At 44.9% G+C, this 17,461-nt stretch overlaps 1 protein-coding gene and 1 pseudogene across 5 annotated transcripts in view; both read left to right on the top strand.

Moving 5' to 3' along the window:
- Positions 1-17,461, top strand: part of LOC125635436 (rho-related GTP-binding protein RhoC pseudogene) — a 57,668-nt pseudogene that overhangs the window by 27,941 nt on the left and 12,266 nt on the right.
- TMEM150C (transmembrane protein 150C) overlaps positions 9,060-17,461 on the top strand; it is a 46,287-nt gene continuing 37,885 nt past the window's right edge. For 3 of the 5 annotated variants that reach the window (XM_048847741.2, XM_048847740.2, XM_075127469.1), the window contains exons 1-2: positions 9,060-9,165; positions 10,389-10,487. The gene's annotated coding sequence lies outside the window, so the exon portion shown is untranslated. Of the gene's footprint in view, positions 9,166-10,388; positions 10,488-11,758; positions 11,968-17,461 lie in introns of all 5 variants that reach the window. The other 2 variants (XM_048847744.2, XM_048847743.2) reach the window with 1 other exon arrangement.

Raw genomic sequence — 17,461 nt, 5'->3', positions numbered from 1 at the left:
TGATTTTTAAGTTCAAAATTATTTTTCACTTCAAAATTTCCTCAATTTCATGAAAAAAAAATCAAAATAATTTTGAAATAGTTGAAAGCGAAATGAAATGTTTGTTTTGTTGAAACAAAACAGTTTTGTTTGACCCAAAACTAATTTTTCTGGACTCTCTTTTTGATTTGCTGAAAAATTTAAAAAATTGTTTTCAGTTGGACCTGAAACAATGTAGAATTTTTGGGTTTTTGTTTTTGTTTTTTTTGGAGTTTGCAGCAAACCAAAATATCCATTATTTGTATAATTCTAATAATTAGCCACCTATTTCAATTTCTTTGTTTGGGAAAAAGTGAATCATTTTTCCACTTGTCACTATTTCGCTGAATTCCTCGTGTACTTCCCTTTTTGTGGGATGACACTGGTCTTACATTTGCTGACTTTAGAGAACCTTCTACACTAGTGAACTGATTTTCTTGTAACTGAGCTTGATCTGTATAGTAGCTCTTTCCAAAAATAAGAAAAATCAAGCCACATCTGCCAGTGACGTTAGTGTACCCAAATAAGTCATAGCTTGACAGAAAACCCTAGCTCAGGCAGCTGGTCCCACAACTACCGGAATGTAGGCATCTCAGCAGGGCTGTCTTTAGGATTTATGGGGCCCTACGCAGTATTATTAAACTGGTGCCCCTACGCCCGACTTGCTCTTAGCAACACAAATGTAAGCTTACAGTATTGGAAAACTTGCCACATGCACTTAATTTTTTTAAAACTGTCTTTAATCAAGCACGCTATAATGCTGATGGACTATATTTGCACTAAATAAGTAGCGCTATAGAAAAAAATCTGATTTATTGACAGAATGATGCAAATTTTTTTTAATTTGTCAACATTTATTGGAAATTACTATGAAGAGGAATTGAAACAAGGATTTGTTTTTAGTTAAAAGCAATCCTTCTGGCTTTTTTGGCTGAAAAATCAGTAATAACGTCATCGTATGACAAATACAAAGTGATGTCTTGTTCATTGCAAGAATAGCAAGACCAGGAAAGCGTTCCTGACTCCTTGTAGAGTGGAGAGAGTTTTTTAATGAGCTTCAGTTTTGAGAAACTCCATTCTCCTGATGCTGCTGTTACAGGAATTGTCAGTAGAATATGAGTGGCAATGTACACATTAGGATATATGTCAACAAGTTTGCTGGTATGAATAAACTATACAATGTCCACCGCTGACTTTGTATGTGGCAGCATGGATGACAATGTCCTCAATTCTTCATACAGTTCAAGTCCATTTAAATCAAAACTATCACCATGCTTCAAGAGGCTCTCTAGGGTTTTGCTCTTTGTCATTAGCTGCTCTTGTTTTCCTATTTCGTTGAATTTGGTTATGTCATACAAAAATCCAAACTGTTCATGGTGTGCTTGTAAGGTATTAAATCTTTCATCAATGGCAGATATTGCTTTATCCATCACAACATTAAAAAAATTCAACCTCAAATTTCTTTTCTGGATCTTCTATGGGCTCATCTGCTCCTTCATATTCCACTTGCCATTTTTTCCCCAAAACTCTTGTCACGTTCAGACATGGAAATTTTGGTTGCAGGGTGCCCCCGCAAACTCTCTTGCTGTAACCTGTGCTTCTTTGAATCCAGTTTCTCTGTATTTCACTAAAGTTTTGTGTGTTGTTTAGTAAGGTAAGTGTTGAATCAAGCTGTATCATTGGACTCTGCATTATTTTGCTTACATCTGAGATTTTAACAAGAATGTCAAACCAGATTATGACAAATGTTAGAAGCTGGATATTCAGAGGCCAATGACTATGCTTCACTTTCAGCTTTGGATCTCTGGCTTCGTAAACTTCCTCAGATTGACATCTCAATGTTTTTACACTTTCTATTCTGCTTTCCCAGCATGTCTCAGATAGGGGCTTAACAGTAATACCACTGACATGTGCTTTGAATATTTGCCATAGTTGAGTGGAAGTTGAAAAGAGCAGGTAAATGTGTTGCAGCAAACCAAAAAAAAAATAGCTTCTACAGAAGACTTGGCCATATCACACAAAATCAAGTTAAGGCTGTGGTATGCACAGGGAACAAAAAAAGCTCCTGGATTTTCCACCAGCTATCTAGCTTTCACACCAGAAATGCATCCTCTCATATTGGTGCCACAGTTGTAGCCTTGTCCTCTAATGTTCATTACGGACAATACCATTCGTTTTAGTTCATCATGGAGAGCTTGAAGAAGTCCAAAATCTGTAGTGTCCTCTACTTTTAAAAATGTGATAAATGATTCCTTAACTGGCATCTGTGCTGAATCGCTAATGTTGACAAATCTCACTACTAACATCATCTGTTCTTAATGACTTATGGCCGGAGTGCAATTTAGAATTACAGCAAAATATTTTGCCAAAGAAACCAATGGAACAATTTTGTCTCTCACTTTACCACTCATTAGCATGATCAGTTCATTTTGAATTCTTTGTCCCAAATAGTGGTCAAGTATTTCATTTTCAGTTATTCTTTGGAGATGTTCGTTCATCACTGTGTCAAATTTTCCAAGATGTTGTACAAGGCCCAAAATTTGCCATTTTTGGGCTGGTATAATTTGTCAAATTTATATAATTTGCTTCCTCTAAAAAGCAAGATTGTTTGTTGATAGATATTCAATAATAGATGTTCAAGAACACGACGCCAATGCTGCTTCTCCGACTCCAGCAATCTTTGATTTTTGGGCATCAAGAGTTTTCTGTTTGTTTGTTTTTCTTTTTTTTTTTTGTTTTTGTTTTAACCTTACACTCAGTTTACACCATTTGTGCATACACTTAATGTGGTGTTGTGCCTTTTCATGTTGCAGTAATGTTTGACTAAGATTTTGCCAATCATTCATACCCACGGTCGCTATGTTAAAATTGCAACTGTTGGAAAATCTTGCATGGGAAACAAAATACAGCATCCTTGTATTTAGAGTACACAAGCCACCATCTGTTGACAATTTCACCATTAGAAAGTCTTTTGTAGTAATTGTTTTCTGTGAATTTCCTACCTCTAATGTCTTTAGGCCCTGTGAGAATAGAAGGTCTCAAATATCCTTTCTCAAGTATAATGTCGCGTAATTTGTTGTTCAAAGATTGTGGCCATGTGCCAATGTCATCTATATCCCATGCTAGTACAGTTTCAACTGTTGTAATTTCTTGTTTTGTGTCTGCATCTGTTTCAAATGATCCATGTTTTGTTGAGTTTCTTGAACTTCATGTGCATAAAATTTTTGTTTGGCAGTTATTTGATAATCTTGAGCAACTTTGTTGTTTTCATGACGTACAAACTTAAGTATAGAACCCATCTATGCTTTTATAGCTAATTCTATTTCATCTTTTCGTTTTCTTTTTTGTGACCCGGAAAGTTGTTTTCGATATGACATAACTTAAAGGGTGTTTTTTTTGAAAGAAATAACTATTGAAATTGTCAGATTCTCAAAAATATTATTTAAAATAACTAATATAGCTGTGAGTCTGTGACATTGAGTTAGTGTAGAGACACCTCACAAGGCACTCCATCCTGACTGAGACACAAGAAAGCTGGAAACCCATGTCATTTTTACAAAGTCACTTTTTAGTTTTAAATGTGTAGTGGGCTTCAGTCTTAATGTTAGTTACAACTCTATCAACCTTATACTGTAAATAGATTGATGGCATTATCCAGTTTAATAAACTGGGTTTCCAAGCAGCAGGAAAACAGGACCCTAGTTTTATTCCTAGGTACAGCACAAAGTGACCATAATGAAGCAAGCACAGAATCATCTCATCTGGATTAAGGTAGGACAGAAATGTTACAGAAGACCTATCCACTAAAATTCGTGCAACATGGGCAGAGACAAGCTAATTTATTTTTCCAAGCTAATGTGCCCTTCTTACAGAAGGGCCCTCACCAGGTTTTGTCACTCATCCTTTCTGATAAACCTGTCATAATTGATATTGTTTCAGAGTAGCAGCCATGTTCGTCTGTATCCGCAAAAAGAAAAGGAGTACTTGTGGTACCTTAGAGACGAACAAATCTATTTGAGCATAAGCTTTCATGAGCTACAGCTCACTTCATCGGATGCATGCAGTGGAAAATACAGTGGGGAGATGTTATATACACAGAGAACATGAAACAATGGGTGTTACCTACACACTTATAATGAGAGTGATCAGGTAAGGTGAGCTATTACCAGCAGGAGAGGGTGGGAAAAAACCTTTTGTATTGATAATCAAGGTGGGCCATTTCCAGCAGTTGACAAGAAGGTGTGAAGAACAGTACGGGATGGGGGGGAATAAACATGGGGAAATAGCTGAACTTTTGTGTAATGACACATCCACTCCCAGTCTTTATTCAAGCCTAATTTAATGGTGTCCAGTTTGCAAATTAATTCCAATTCAGCAGTCTCTTGTTGGAGTCTGTTTTTTGAAGTTTTTTTTTTGTTGTTGAAGAATTGCAACTTTTAGGTCTGTAATCGAGTGACCAGAGAGATTGAAGTGTTCTCAGACTGGTTTTTGAATGTTATCATTCTTGACGTCTGATTTGTGTCCATTTATTCTTTTACATAGTGACTGTCTGATTTGGCCACTGTACGTGGCAGAGGGGTACTGCTTGCACATGATGGCATATATCACATTGGTAGATGTGCAGATGAACGAGCCTCTGATAGTGTGGCTGATGTGATTAGGCCCTTTGATGGTGTCCCCTGAATAGATATGTGGACAGAGTTGGCACGGGCTTTGTTGCAAGGATAGGTTCCTGGGTTAGTGTTTGCTGGTGAGTATTTGCTTCAGGTTGGGGGGCTGTCTGTAAGCAAGGACTGGCCTGTCTCCCAAGATCTGTGAGAGTGATGGGGTCGTCCTTCAGGATAGGTTGTAGATCCCTGATGATGCGCTGGAGAGGTTTTAGTTGGGGGCTAGTGGCATTCTGTTACTTTCTTTGGTGGGCCTGTTCTGTAGTAGGTAACTTCTGGGTACTCTTCTGGCTCTGTCAATCTGTTTCTTCACTTCACCAGGTGGGTATTGTAGTTGTAAGAATGCTGGATAGAGATCTTGTAGGCGTTTGTCTCTGTCTGAGGGGTTGGAGCAAATGCGGTTGTATCGTAGAGCTTGGCTGTAGACAATGGATCGTGTGGTGTGGTCTGGATGAAAGCTGGAGGCATGTAGGTATGTATAGCGGACAGTAGGTTTCTGGTATAGGGTGGTGGTTTATGTCACCATTGCTTATTAGCACTGTAGTGTCTAGGAAGTGATCTCTTATGGACTGGTCCAGGCTGAAGTTGATGGTGGAATGGAAATTGTTGAAATCATGGGTGGAATTCCTCAAGGGCTTCTTTTCCATGGGTCTAGATGATGTCATCAATGTAGCACAAGTAGAGTAGGGGCGTTAGGGGACGAGAGCCGAGGAAGCGTTGTTCTAAGTCAGCCATAAAAATGTTGGCATACTGTTGGGCCATGCGGGTACCCACAGCAGTGCCGCTGATTTGAAGGTATACATTGTCCCCGAATGTGAAATAGATATGGGTGAGGACAAAGTCACAAAGTTCAGCCACCAGGTTTGCCGTGACATTATCAGGGATATTGTTCCTGACGGCTTGTAGTCCATTTTGTGTGGAATGTTGGTGTAGAGGGCTTCTATATCCATAGTGGCCAGGAGTGTGTTTTCAGTGTTAAGGAAAAGTTAGCACATGTGACTTTATTTTGGTTTGGGGCCCACCATTGTTTAAATGCCAGCACATTATACACCAGGAGGAGTGATCCTCAGATACTGAATTTTTGTAAAAATTTTTTTTTGTTTGTTTTTAGCCTGCCTTGACTTTTAGTATTTGGTTTTTGTTAGTTTTTAATTTTTTGTTTTTTGGCCTTGATATGAGGCCTTTTATTTTAATAATAAAAATTACTAATGCATGGCTTTAAGACCATGCTGTGTAATTAACATACCGGTATAGCACGAGGAATGCACCAAGCAGGGATAGGTGGTAGATAAGACAAGGGTTTGTTTATTGGCTAAGGTTTCTGATGCACGAGGGCAACATGCTTTGCTAAAAAAATATATAACCTTTATATAATCTGTATTCAGGGTCCCCTCCTGGCTAGCAGGGGGGCACCACGCTCGAGCATAATAAACTTAGTGTCTTTTAAGAACTCTGCAGTTGTGGACTTTGTTTCTGTGCCTCAGCCTAAATTCAAACTGTGCGTGACCTATCAGGTGTAATTCGCAGCATTGGTGTGCGTGTCCTACAAAATATAATTCGCAGCAGTTGTGTGCGTGTCCTCTCAGGTGTAATTCGTAACATCAGGAAGATCACCGATGGATTGTAGTTTCCTCAGGAAGTCAGTGGTGTCTCGAAGATAGCTGGGAGTGCTGGTAGCGTAAGGCCTGAGGAGGGAATCTATATAGCCAGACAATCCTGCTGTCAGGGTGCCAATGCCTGTGATGATGGGGCGTCCAGGATTTCCAGGTTTATGGATCTTGGGTAGCAGATCGAATACCCCTGGTCGGGATCCTAGGGGTGTGTCTGTGCTGATTTGTTCTTGTGCTTTTTCAGGGAGTTTCCTGAGCAGATGGTGTAGTTTCTTTTGGTAACCCTCAGTGGGATCAAAGGGTAATGGCTTGTAGAATGTAGTGTTGGAGAGCTGCCGAGCAGCCTCTTGTTCATAGTCCAACCTATTCATGATGATGACAGCACCTGCTTTTGTCAGCCTTTTTGATTATGATGTCAGTTGTTTCTGAGGCTGTGGATGGCACTGTGTTCTGCACGGCTGAGGTTATGGGGCTGGACTTCCATCACCAGTTCATTTTACATAGACAACTGAGTAATCAGATGGTAACTTCTGATCCCTTGCAATCTTGACTGCATATGAACTAATTAACCTGCTTCCCTTACAATAATTTTTGCAGATATTCTTATTGTAATGCCAGGTTTGGCTAGCCATTACAATGACTGTCCAGTGGTGAAGAAAGACTTTTTCTAGAAGTAAGGTTGGGGGTTTTTTCCTTCTACTCTAGAGCTGTGCATGAACCATCCATGAAATCCCACAAAGTCTCCAAAATTTCGACATCAGCATCCTTTTTCACAGACTTTTTTCCTTCTTCACCAATATCTACTTCTCTGCTCCTTGGAAACCCAGCTTATTAAACTGGATAATGCCACTGATCTATTTACAGTGGGGGCCTCTCAATCTTTCCAGACTACTCTACCCCTTTCAGGAGTCTGATTTGTCTTGTATACCCCCACGTTACCTGAAGGGGGATATTGAGGGATGGGGGAAGGGAAGGTGGGGGCTCCACTGAAGGCAGTCCCCAGCTGGCACCATTGCTGACACATACCGAGCTTTGTATGTAACAGATGCTGCGACAGCCCGGGCTCATAGCCCAAGCCGGGGAGGGATGAAGCAGCAAAGAATACTGGGCTGTCCAGCCCGCCTCATGGCAGCAGAGAGTCACAGTTCCCCGCAGTGACCCCCGTACTCTCTCCCTCACACAGAATGTGTGGGCAATGATAGCAGTGAAGGTGGGGTGTCATGGACCTTGGTGCCAACTGGACGCCTGAGCAAATACTCCGAGGTTCCTCAGAGGGCTGTACCGAGTTGGCTAGCTCACAATGATGCCTGTGTTGCCATGTCTTCACACTTACTGTTACTTTATAGTGCATGTTATATCTTTCTATAGACCTAATCCTTTAGACTAGAAATGCACTTTCTTTAGATTAAAGAAACACAAAGAGCAATAGCAAAGTCTCTGTCTCTGAGAGAAAAGAACATTCTTCCTCCTCTGGAATAGCTGACCTGAATGTAAAAGGACAATTTAAACACCAGGGAGTTGTAGACTTTTAAAAGCACAGCACACAGAAAACTGAACCATAAGTTACCTAACAGCGTTGAGGGAAATTTTATCTCAAGATAGTGTGGGCAATTCCCTATGCATACAAAAGTCCCGGGTGCTTTTTTTTTCATTAGCCAAAGAAAACAAGGCCCTTTTCTCAACCTGGTGTCATTTCTCTTTGTCTGTCTGTACAGAAGGTACTAACTTTTAAACTTCTCATGTGATCAATTTCAAAATTTCAGGGACTGTTTTTGGAAGGAAGGGGCTAGAACATGCTGCACCGTGGCTGTTCTGCACCAACATGACAGCCCATAAAGGGCTGTCACAAGCCAGCGCAGTCCTCAGTCAGAGGGATCAGTAGTGGGCTGAAGGCAGGAGCTGTTTTTCTGACGACAGGGCCAGATGCGCTGATGATCTTCTTGGAGGTACAGTGGAATTACCTGGGTGTTGATTTGCTTTTTCTGCTATCTATGCTCCAGGTAAACAAGCCTTATGTAAATAACAGAAGTAAATTAGCGTAGTTAACATTGCTGTGGCTCTGTGTCGCTAACTTCTATCGAAAAAGAACCAGGGCAGGCAAAAACTGCTGCTCCTTGCAAAAGCGCACCAGGACTTCAAAAACTGGGGCAGGGGGCGCCAGGCGGGGTTAGGGTGACCAGACAGCAAGTGTGCAAAATCAGGACAGGGGGCGTTACAGGAGCCTCTAAAAGAAAAAGAGCCACAAATCTGGACTGTCCCTATAAAATCGGGACAGCGGGGCCCCCGAGGCGGGCTGCCTGCTGGGGTGAAGGCTCCCCTCGCCCTCTGTGGCCCCCAGGGCCGCTCTTAGGCTTGCACGGCTGCATGTCTGGGGCACCTGAAAGTTTGGGGCGCCACAGGGACAGGAGGAGGCTGGCTCCCGCACACCCAGCGTGTACGGCAGCCTCCCTAGGCGGGGGCGCGGCCCGGGGCTGCGAGCCCTCCTCCTTCGGCGCCCGTGGCGTCCAGCCGCATGACCGCGGGCCTCATGCGTGTAAGCTGGTTTCCATAAAGGGGCCCGTTTCCATAAAGGGGCCCGTTTCCCAGTCCCCTCAGCGGATGTGTGTGGGGGGGTTGCTGGATGTGGGGGGCGCTGGTTTAACCCCCCCTGCGTCGGGCCCCACAGAGCCGCAGCACAGCCCCGGGGTGGCTCCCCCAGCCCAGCTCAGGGCGGGCTGCCCGGAGGAGGAGGGCGGCTCCGGCTGAGGGAGGAGGAGCCCGCTCGCTTTGCCAGGGCAAATCCCGCCCCTTCCTGAGGGAAACCCGCCCGCCGCTGCCAGAGCCGCCGCCCGCCCGCCCCGCCCGGCGCCGCGCTCCGGACCTGGCAGCAGGTAGGTGACTGGCTGCTCCCCGGCCTCGCTGCCCCGCCGCGGGCTCTGCAGGGCGGCCTGTGCCCGGGAGCGGAGCCCGGCTGCCCCAGCCCCTGGGGCTTGTCACGCGCGGGCGGCGCCTCTTTGCTCTATTCGGGCCTCAGAAGGCGCCTCCCGCCAGCCCCTGCTAGGATCTCGGTGCGTCTCCCCCCGCCGCCCCCAGTGACTGCCTGTGTCCTTCCTCCTCTGCTGCCCGCTGCCGCAGCGCTTGGCCAGCCCTCGGCCATGTTCGCTCCCGCCCTGATCCCTCTTCCCCCTCGGGGCCGCCTGTGGCGGGTGCGTCTCATGCCTGGGGAAGGCGGCCTGAGAAGGCGCTGGGTATCCAGGGTGGGAAGAGGGATATCTTCTTTACCCCCTGCTTCTGGCAGACCAGCTGCCAAAGCAGACAGATTGTAACGCTGCAAGCTGCTAGGATTTCAACCAGGCGCTTTCTCCTCCCATCATTTTAGCTCCTCGGTTTTACCTTTAAAAATGTGGGTTGTGTAAAATTGTTACTGACCGGGACATTGGCAGATACATTCTCCATGCATCTTGTTCTGTTCCCACACTGTTACAGTGATAGGTCTTGGGGGTCAGTTATAATAGCCCACCCTCATCCCATGCATCCACACCTTTTTAAAAGGTTAAATGGGAAATATTGCCACACCAGAGAGCCCATCGACTTATCAAAGAGTCTTCTTTGCCCACTGGCTGGTTAAGCCCAGGGATCTGCATTAAATTGGGAGGGGAAGCCATTGGGATGTAGATTTCCAATGGAAATGGGGCTGATTTTTATCACAGTAACATCTGAAGACTCTTTGTTTCATTATGCTCTGCAAACACACACAGTTGGAAAGCTTACAATGAAAATAATGATAAGGTGCAAGAGGGAAGGTGGCAGGGTGGGGAAGGCCAGGTGATTTGGCACACAAGGCTGCATGTGTTAGTAGCAGAACATACAGTTTCGAGGCTTCAGTGTGCAATTTTAGTTAAATTAGTGGAGAAGAGAGATATATGAGTCATTAAAGCCCCGATCCTGCAAGTTGTTCCATGTGAGACTCGTGCAAAATCTTATTGAGGTTTTGTGTGGGTGCTGAAACCTGCCTGTGGGGAACAGCTTCCAGGATCAGAGTCTAGGAAACCACCTGCTTATGCCATTATCTTACTGTATCTTATCCTGCATTAATTTGCTCTGATGTGTTTAGGTGTTGCAACTGATAAATGGTCCTCTATCGGGGAGGCTGAGAGCAAGAGGTGATCCTACATATAGCACCATATATGCTGCAATATTTGTACACATCAAGGTGAGATGACAGTGCATTTCTTGGCGCACTCTACAGATGCTAATTTGATTAATCCTGTTCTATCGTGCTGTTGGAGCTACCTGACGAAGATATATGGCATTCCGTGTAAAAAGTGGACCCAGAGTTTCCCCCAGGGATCTAGATGTTTATCTCCATATAATGAATTGTCCTTCTCCATAAAAAGTGGAAGTGCAATCTCCAGGCCCCCACACTCGCTCCCCTATGGCAGCCTCTCTGCTAGGCTTTATTTGAAAGGGTTGGGAAGGATTTGGTGGGGCAGGGCTAGGAGCTCGGAAGTAGCTGTGCTTGGAGACAATGTATCTAGTGGACTGCCTTCCCCTTTTTCCCCAAGAGCTGGGTGTGAATAAGTATCTAGATACACTGATGATTTTATCACTTCCTTCCAGATTTGGGGTGGAATGTCCTTTTCCCACAGGGATGTGGGGTTTGGCTGCTTGACACTCACCCTCTCCCCTTACAAACGATCATTTGTCTTCCTCTACCTCCATAGCTTTGAGGGGGTGGCTTTCAGAGAATTCCATGAGGTGAACCACATCAAGCAATCCCATTATCCCTTGAACCCACTCCTTTTGGTTTCTCAGGGCAGGGTGGGATCTGGCCTTGGAAACCAGAGAAAAGAGCCAGACTAATTGATAAATTTATAATAATAATAATAATATTATAATAAATTTACCTCAGTAGAGGTCGCTGATATGGATGACCTTATCATCCAAAGGTATGACATAAGCTTTAGCTCTTGCTCATAGCCCAGAGTTTACATCTCATCATGTATTCAGAATCCTCAAGTTATCAATGTTAAGCTTTTCCATGCTTATGGTTCCTTCTGTCTGGTTTTGATTTTGATTAACAAAAGGTTCTATTGCAAGAGATTTAAAAACATTATCTAACTAGCATTTGTGCCAGCATATTGTTACAACAATATAGGTATAAAGGGAATTTGTAATAATGGCTTGTTTTTGGAGAAAATGTATATAAGAAGCTTAAAAATGCATATTTATGAGAATGCCTGTAACAATTTATTTAAAGGGATGGTAGCAGCTTATTTTTATACTGGTGTAATGGATTAGATAATGAGGCCTTACATTTTGTGAACAAATATTAATTATGTTCTTGTTAACCTCCTAGATTATTAGAAGCAAAAGAATTTTTAAAAGTTTGTTGTTTATATTCTGTGTTTGTTTTTAGTGTTGCTCAGTTGGGACTGTGAAAATCAATGAAATCAGTTTCACTTTGTTTTGTTTCACTATAAGGTCCTTTAGACCTGCAATGTTTTTGTTTCCAACACTGCATGGGAATGTGTACTTGTGTAAACACAACTGTGGCAGAGTCACGGGTTGAGCAGTGAGCACCCCCTGCACATTGGAAAGTTGGCGCCTGTAGCTCCAGCCCCGGAGTCGGTGCCTAGACAAGGAGCCGCATATTAACCTCTGAAGAGCTGCATGTGACTCTGGAGCCACAGGTTGGTCATCCCTGCAGTAACCTGTTAAAACTGGGGAGGTGCAGACCCATTCCACAGACAGGTTGATCCAGTGTGTAAGCTGTGCTGTCTGCAGGTGTGAAGTTGCTTGGGTAGCAGGAATGCTTGTAAATGAGGGTGGGCTCCTGGGCAGCACTGCTCCCTATTCTGGGGACGGCATTACACCAGTGATAAGGCTGTAATACCTCCCCAATGCAACTACAATGGGAGAAATAGAGACAGACCCACACCTGGGCCAGGACTGCTCAGAAATAGTCAGATGGCCTGCCCTGTAGCAGGAGAGGTGCTGTGAAAGGAGCAGAAGCATGGGAGACTCTTGCCCTTGCCACAACAATGGTGGAGAGGGGATGGTGCTCCTGTCTCAGATTTCCTGAGCTGCTGATGGACCATTCTTGGGGGATAGTTCCTCCTCTGCCCTGAATGCAACAGGGTCCATGTGCCACATGGTAGCTGATAGGAAAGCAAGGTAACAAAGCAGTGAGGGAAAGGAAAACCAGCACTGTTCTGTGTATTCAAGCCACATGTTGGTTGATGCTAAAATGTGGTTCCAGCAGTAAGGGAACACCTAAAAGACTTGTTTTAGCCAGGGATGATGTTACAGCCCTGTTCATTGATGCCTGTTCTTCTTGCCTTTGAAGCTCTCCGTAATTCCACCTCACCTACCCCACTTTGCTCACCTCCATCCAAACTCCCCTCCTCATCATCCCATTTGTTTCCCCCCAGTTCCTTATTCGGTGCCATCTCCAATGTTTCGGATAGCTTCCCGGCTAATCTGACAAATTCTCTCTGCTTTCAGACAACTACTTAACCCCATTCTCTGTACATTCTGTTTTGTCTTTGCTTGTGTCTGTAGATTGCTAATGCTTCTAGGCAGGGATAGGAGCAGTATATAAACCACCTATGTTTATCAAGCTATATGTACTTATTTATAGAGCTGTATACATTTGTGAATAATGATCAGAATCATCAGGGATGTTATAAGCACACACAAATTCCCATTCTCTCGCCATCTCTAATCATATACACATTAAGGGGGGAAGCCAAAAAACCCTCTTCTCTCAAGGTCCGTAGTGACATTCCTTCTGCAAAGAAGTGATAAATGGTCAGTCCTCAGAACCCCTCACTGCAGCTTCTATGCTGCCTAGAGGAATTGCTGGCAGAGCAATACAGTGGGCTCCAGAGGCTGAGTCCACTGCCTCTACCCTACTGCAGGCCAGTGCAGTGAGCAAATCTCTTTCTTGGTAGTGAAGACTGTTAATCATAGGTGCAGAACTCCTAATTTCAAAGTGATACTGTCACTTTCGGTTGTTATGAATTGGCCTCACTTGAGCAGGATATCGTATAGAAGCACTTGGATTCTTTCCGTCCTGTTTTATTTTCAAAATAATGATTGCTGTTTTGACAAACATTAAAATAATTCCAGCCTCTGCAGAGGGCAACAGGGCAAGGGCTAACTTGTGTACTGTGTGCTGCCTCATGAGTTTTGGCTAGGCAGCAGGGAGAGCTAGTTTTGAAGAAAAGGGAAAAAAAAAAAACCCACTAGAAATGGGAAAGTATAATACCTTTCCCAAATGGCTTTTCTGTGGCAGGAAAATATTCACACCCAGTCCGTAGAAGCAATAGGAATCACAGTTGGTGTTTATGGGTCTAGTTGTGGGACAGAGAACTAAATATTTGAATGCAGAAATCAAAGAAGAAAACTCTATGTGGGACTGTTTCAGTGGCCAGGTTAGCATAGGATGAAGGCAAATTAAATGAAAATATGGAACTTCCCTGCTAATATCTCTGTATTTAAACAGCATCTTTCATCTCTAAGAACTTTAAAATGTAAAGTTTAGTGTTCCACATATATGTGCTCGTACGAGAATTGCTTAAATGCCACCTGGGAGGTGGAGTGTAGCAGCTACTGAATGGTTCATATCAGTCTAAGATAGGACATGAAGATTATCATATCCAGTTGAAACGCCCAGTGGATTTCAGAGAAGCAGTATAAAGCTGTGTAAACTGGAATTTGACCAGAGCTAACATTTCTTCTTGAACAAAAAGTTCCATGGGATTTGCAGTGACTGCAAATGGCTAGGATCCATCTTAAAGATGGTCCCTTCTGCAGTACAGTGCATTCAAACACTCTTAGTTCCAACCAAGCCAGTCTCCTGACACAAGGGGAAAGATTGTATGTCATGTTTTTGTAGCCATGTTGGTCCCAGGATCTTTGATTACCTCGCCTACCTTGTCTCTCTATCTCCTTTACTGGACCAATTTCTACGTCCCCCACCAACAGAAGTTGGTCGAATGAAAGACAATACCTCACCCACCTTGTCTCTCAAGGGAATTGAGTACCACCTGCTGAGTCACCAGCACTTTACAACATCCTTAATTTTGCGTGAGTGTCACCCATCCACGTACATACTAGGCCTCCAGCCTTGCTTAGCTCACAAGAGCGGATATGAGCACAGCCGTCAGAGGCCCCAGTGCCCACACTTGTGATGGCTAGGCCAGCACTGTCGCACACTTTATTTAGATTTGTTTTGTGCCGTATTTGGTTTAACCTGCACACCAGCTGCCTCTGATTGGAAAAGGATGTTGGCGCAAGTTTTAGTACCTAAAAGAACAAAAGATAGGAATGTTATTGGGGAGGCATGAATTGGCTTCTTTGTTAAGTGGAACTCCCCTACAAAGAGAGTGCGGGGTGGTAGTGACATAAAAGTGAGGCCCCTTCTGAAACACAGGTTTCAAACTCTTGTGTGAATATCCTGATACTCCAGTCACTTCTCTTAAGCCTGTTTTGACTCTGATCCCAGATCTCAATTAGAGCCCGTTAGAACCAGCTGCATCTTTTAAATTGTTCCCAAAGAGTATTTGATGCCCCCTCGTGGTCATCACCAGTAAATGTACAGATGATGTTATGAAATAATACTGTTATACAGCCTCTTTCATCTGAATACGTTTACCAATTACTGCATGTACGCACATGCAGCATCACTGAAATAGTGCCCCAGCCAGCCAGTATACAACCTTGTTAGGGAGGGAAAAACTTACTAAGGACACTAGGACAAATTGCTGCTCTTATTAAAATCCCCATTTGACATTTAGGTCAAATGTGTGTGCTTTGTGCTGGTCTAACTCTGTGCTCATTGAAGTCAATGGGAGCAGAGTTAAAAGTGCTTTGGAAAATATCACCCCTAATGTCCAGAGCAGACAGGGTTTTTAAGGTCACATGTGAAAGATTCCTCCACCCCGCACCTCACCTGGAATTCAGCTCTGTTGCTTCAGAAGGGAGGTGCTGAGTTTACCTGGGTGGGAGCTAAGCTGGTTGTTCTGGGAAGACCGTGCCTATGTCTGTCTTTGGCTTTCTGCTGTGTGTGCCTGTAGAGAGGCTAGCTGGGGCTCGTCTCTCTCCGGGGCGGCGGGGAACCACTCTGCCTCACTAAACTCGGGAAGATGTCTTGTGGTGAATTAATTTGGCTGTGGGAGTCTTCTTCGGTGGCCTTTGTGAGGGCAGAAACAAACACAGTGAGCCCAGGCCCTACATCAGGGCGCGGCAATGGTGGGTCAGGCGCTCAGGCCCTCAGGCAGGGGCTGAGCAGTAACAGTATGTAAACAGTAGGCCCAGGCCCTAGGTTCCAAAGGAGACTGTCACCCGCGAGTTGGGTGGCAGGGGGGACACAGGCCCTCCCACTCCACGGTGTCCCAGCCCAGGGCTCTAGCAGTGGCAGAAGACGGGCTGCTGAGTGAGTAGGGATCCTGGCCGCAACACACTGACATGGGCTCTGGCAGCGCTGCAGCCATACTAGGGTCAGCTGCCCCCGGGCTAGTGTCCTCATGAGGGTCCAGCACCAGGGGTTCCTCAGGATAGCTGGTGCAGGGCAGGTTCGGCAGCTCCTCCGGGTAGCTGGCACGGGGCAGGTCAGGCCAGTCCTCGGGTTTACCGCAGGCCGCTGGGGTTTCCCAATCGCGAGCTAGGCCAGAGGCGTGTGGCCTCCGCGGTGGCTGCTCTCTGTTAGCTCTGAGGTTGGGCCTTTATCCTTCTAGGGCAACACCTGACCCTCTGTGGGGCGGGCTCAGAGCTCTCTGGCTCCACCCACTCTGGTGTCCAGAGGGACTCGTCTCTCTGGGGCGGCGGGGAACCACACCGCCTCACTACAATGCCCATCGCTCATGTCAATGTCCATGAGAACTCTTTATGAGCATGAGAGGAGAATATATCCCTTGGCACAGAGTGTGTCCTCACCATGGTAAAAGGTTCTGCTCCTGTCCCACAGCTGTTCCCCATGCTCTTCAGTTGTGTGTGCAGGTGTATGGCACCTAGCTGGCAATGGATTACAGACAGCACCGTGGAGCAGTGCAGCGGGGGACAGACAGGACAGGCAGATGGCGAAGAGTCTTGGAAAAATATGATTAAAGCTGATGTTAGAATTCTGGTTGAGGAAACACTTTGATGAGCCACTGTTTGTCACACCATAAATCTATAAATACAGTACGAACAGTTACTAGTAGGACAGCAGAGTTCATCTTGGGTTGTTAGTTTAAAAAGTGCTTGTCTCTGTTTCTAGGCATTTGTCCCATCACTTCCTGGGCCGTCTTCTACTCTTGCTGAACCTGGGGGGGTTTTGCTGGTGACATCCAGTGAAGCAATATCAGGCCAAAGAGCTGGGTACAGCAGTTGCAGCATGGTGATTGGCAAACTTTGCTGCCTTTTGCTGCTGCCCCTCAAAGGAAGGCCTGGGAATGATCTCTCACCAGTCCCTGCCCCGCTTGTCACCATCACCTCATATTCATAGCTTGGGAGCGCTGAGGCCAGAGGACTGAGCTGATACCAGCTCCGCTTCCACCTTCCCTATTCCAAAGGCACCAATTCTGCACCCTATTCCAAAAAGCACCTCCCAGGCATATTGCTTACACCTGAAAGGAAGGGTGATAAGCACTATTGCCCTAATCCTAGAGCATGTGGATGTACCTTGTACCTGCGTGGAGTCCCACTTAACTCAGTGAGGCTCCATGTGGGTGGAAGGGGCTGCCCACATGTTTCTCTCCATGGGATTGGGCCTATCATCATAGTAAATATGTGCAAGTCCAGACTCTATCTTACAAAACACACCCATGGCAATTCAGTATGGCTTTATCGCAGCACCACACCACCAGTTTCGTAAGGGTCTGTGCATTTTTATGTATAATTGTGGGTAGCTGGTTATTCACGTGGTGAGAAATCAGCCATGATGTCAAGAAGCAACATATGAAATATCTCTGTGGGGAACAAGATGGTTCAGAGGGACTGATAATGGCTACTGACCCTTTGCCCTCTATGTCAGTATCTTGCTAAAGGAGACCTGGCTGGCAGTGACTAATGGTCATTACTAGAGCTGTTTGGGAAATGGAAAGTATTTTCTGTGGAAAAACCTTTTAAAAAAAAATCATGGAGTAAAAAGGGTGTTTTTTTTTTTCCTTTCAATTTTTCACTTTGTTGAAAATGTGGAAA

This window comes from Caretta caretta, chromosome 4 (genome assembly GCF_965140235.1).
Source record: "Caretta caretta isolate rCarCar2 chromosome 4, rCarCar1.hap1, whole genome shotgun sequence".
Lineage (NCBI taxonomy): Eukaryota > Metazoa > Chordata > Testudines > Cheloniidae > Caretta > Caretta caretta.
This window is presented reverse-complemented; position numbering and strand designations above follow the sequence as displayed.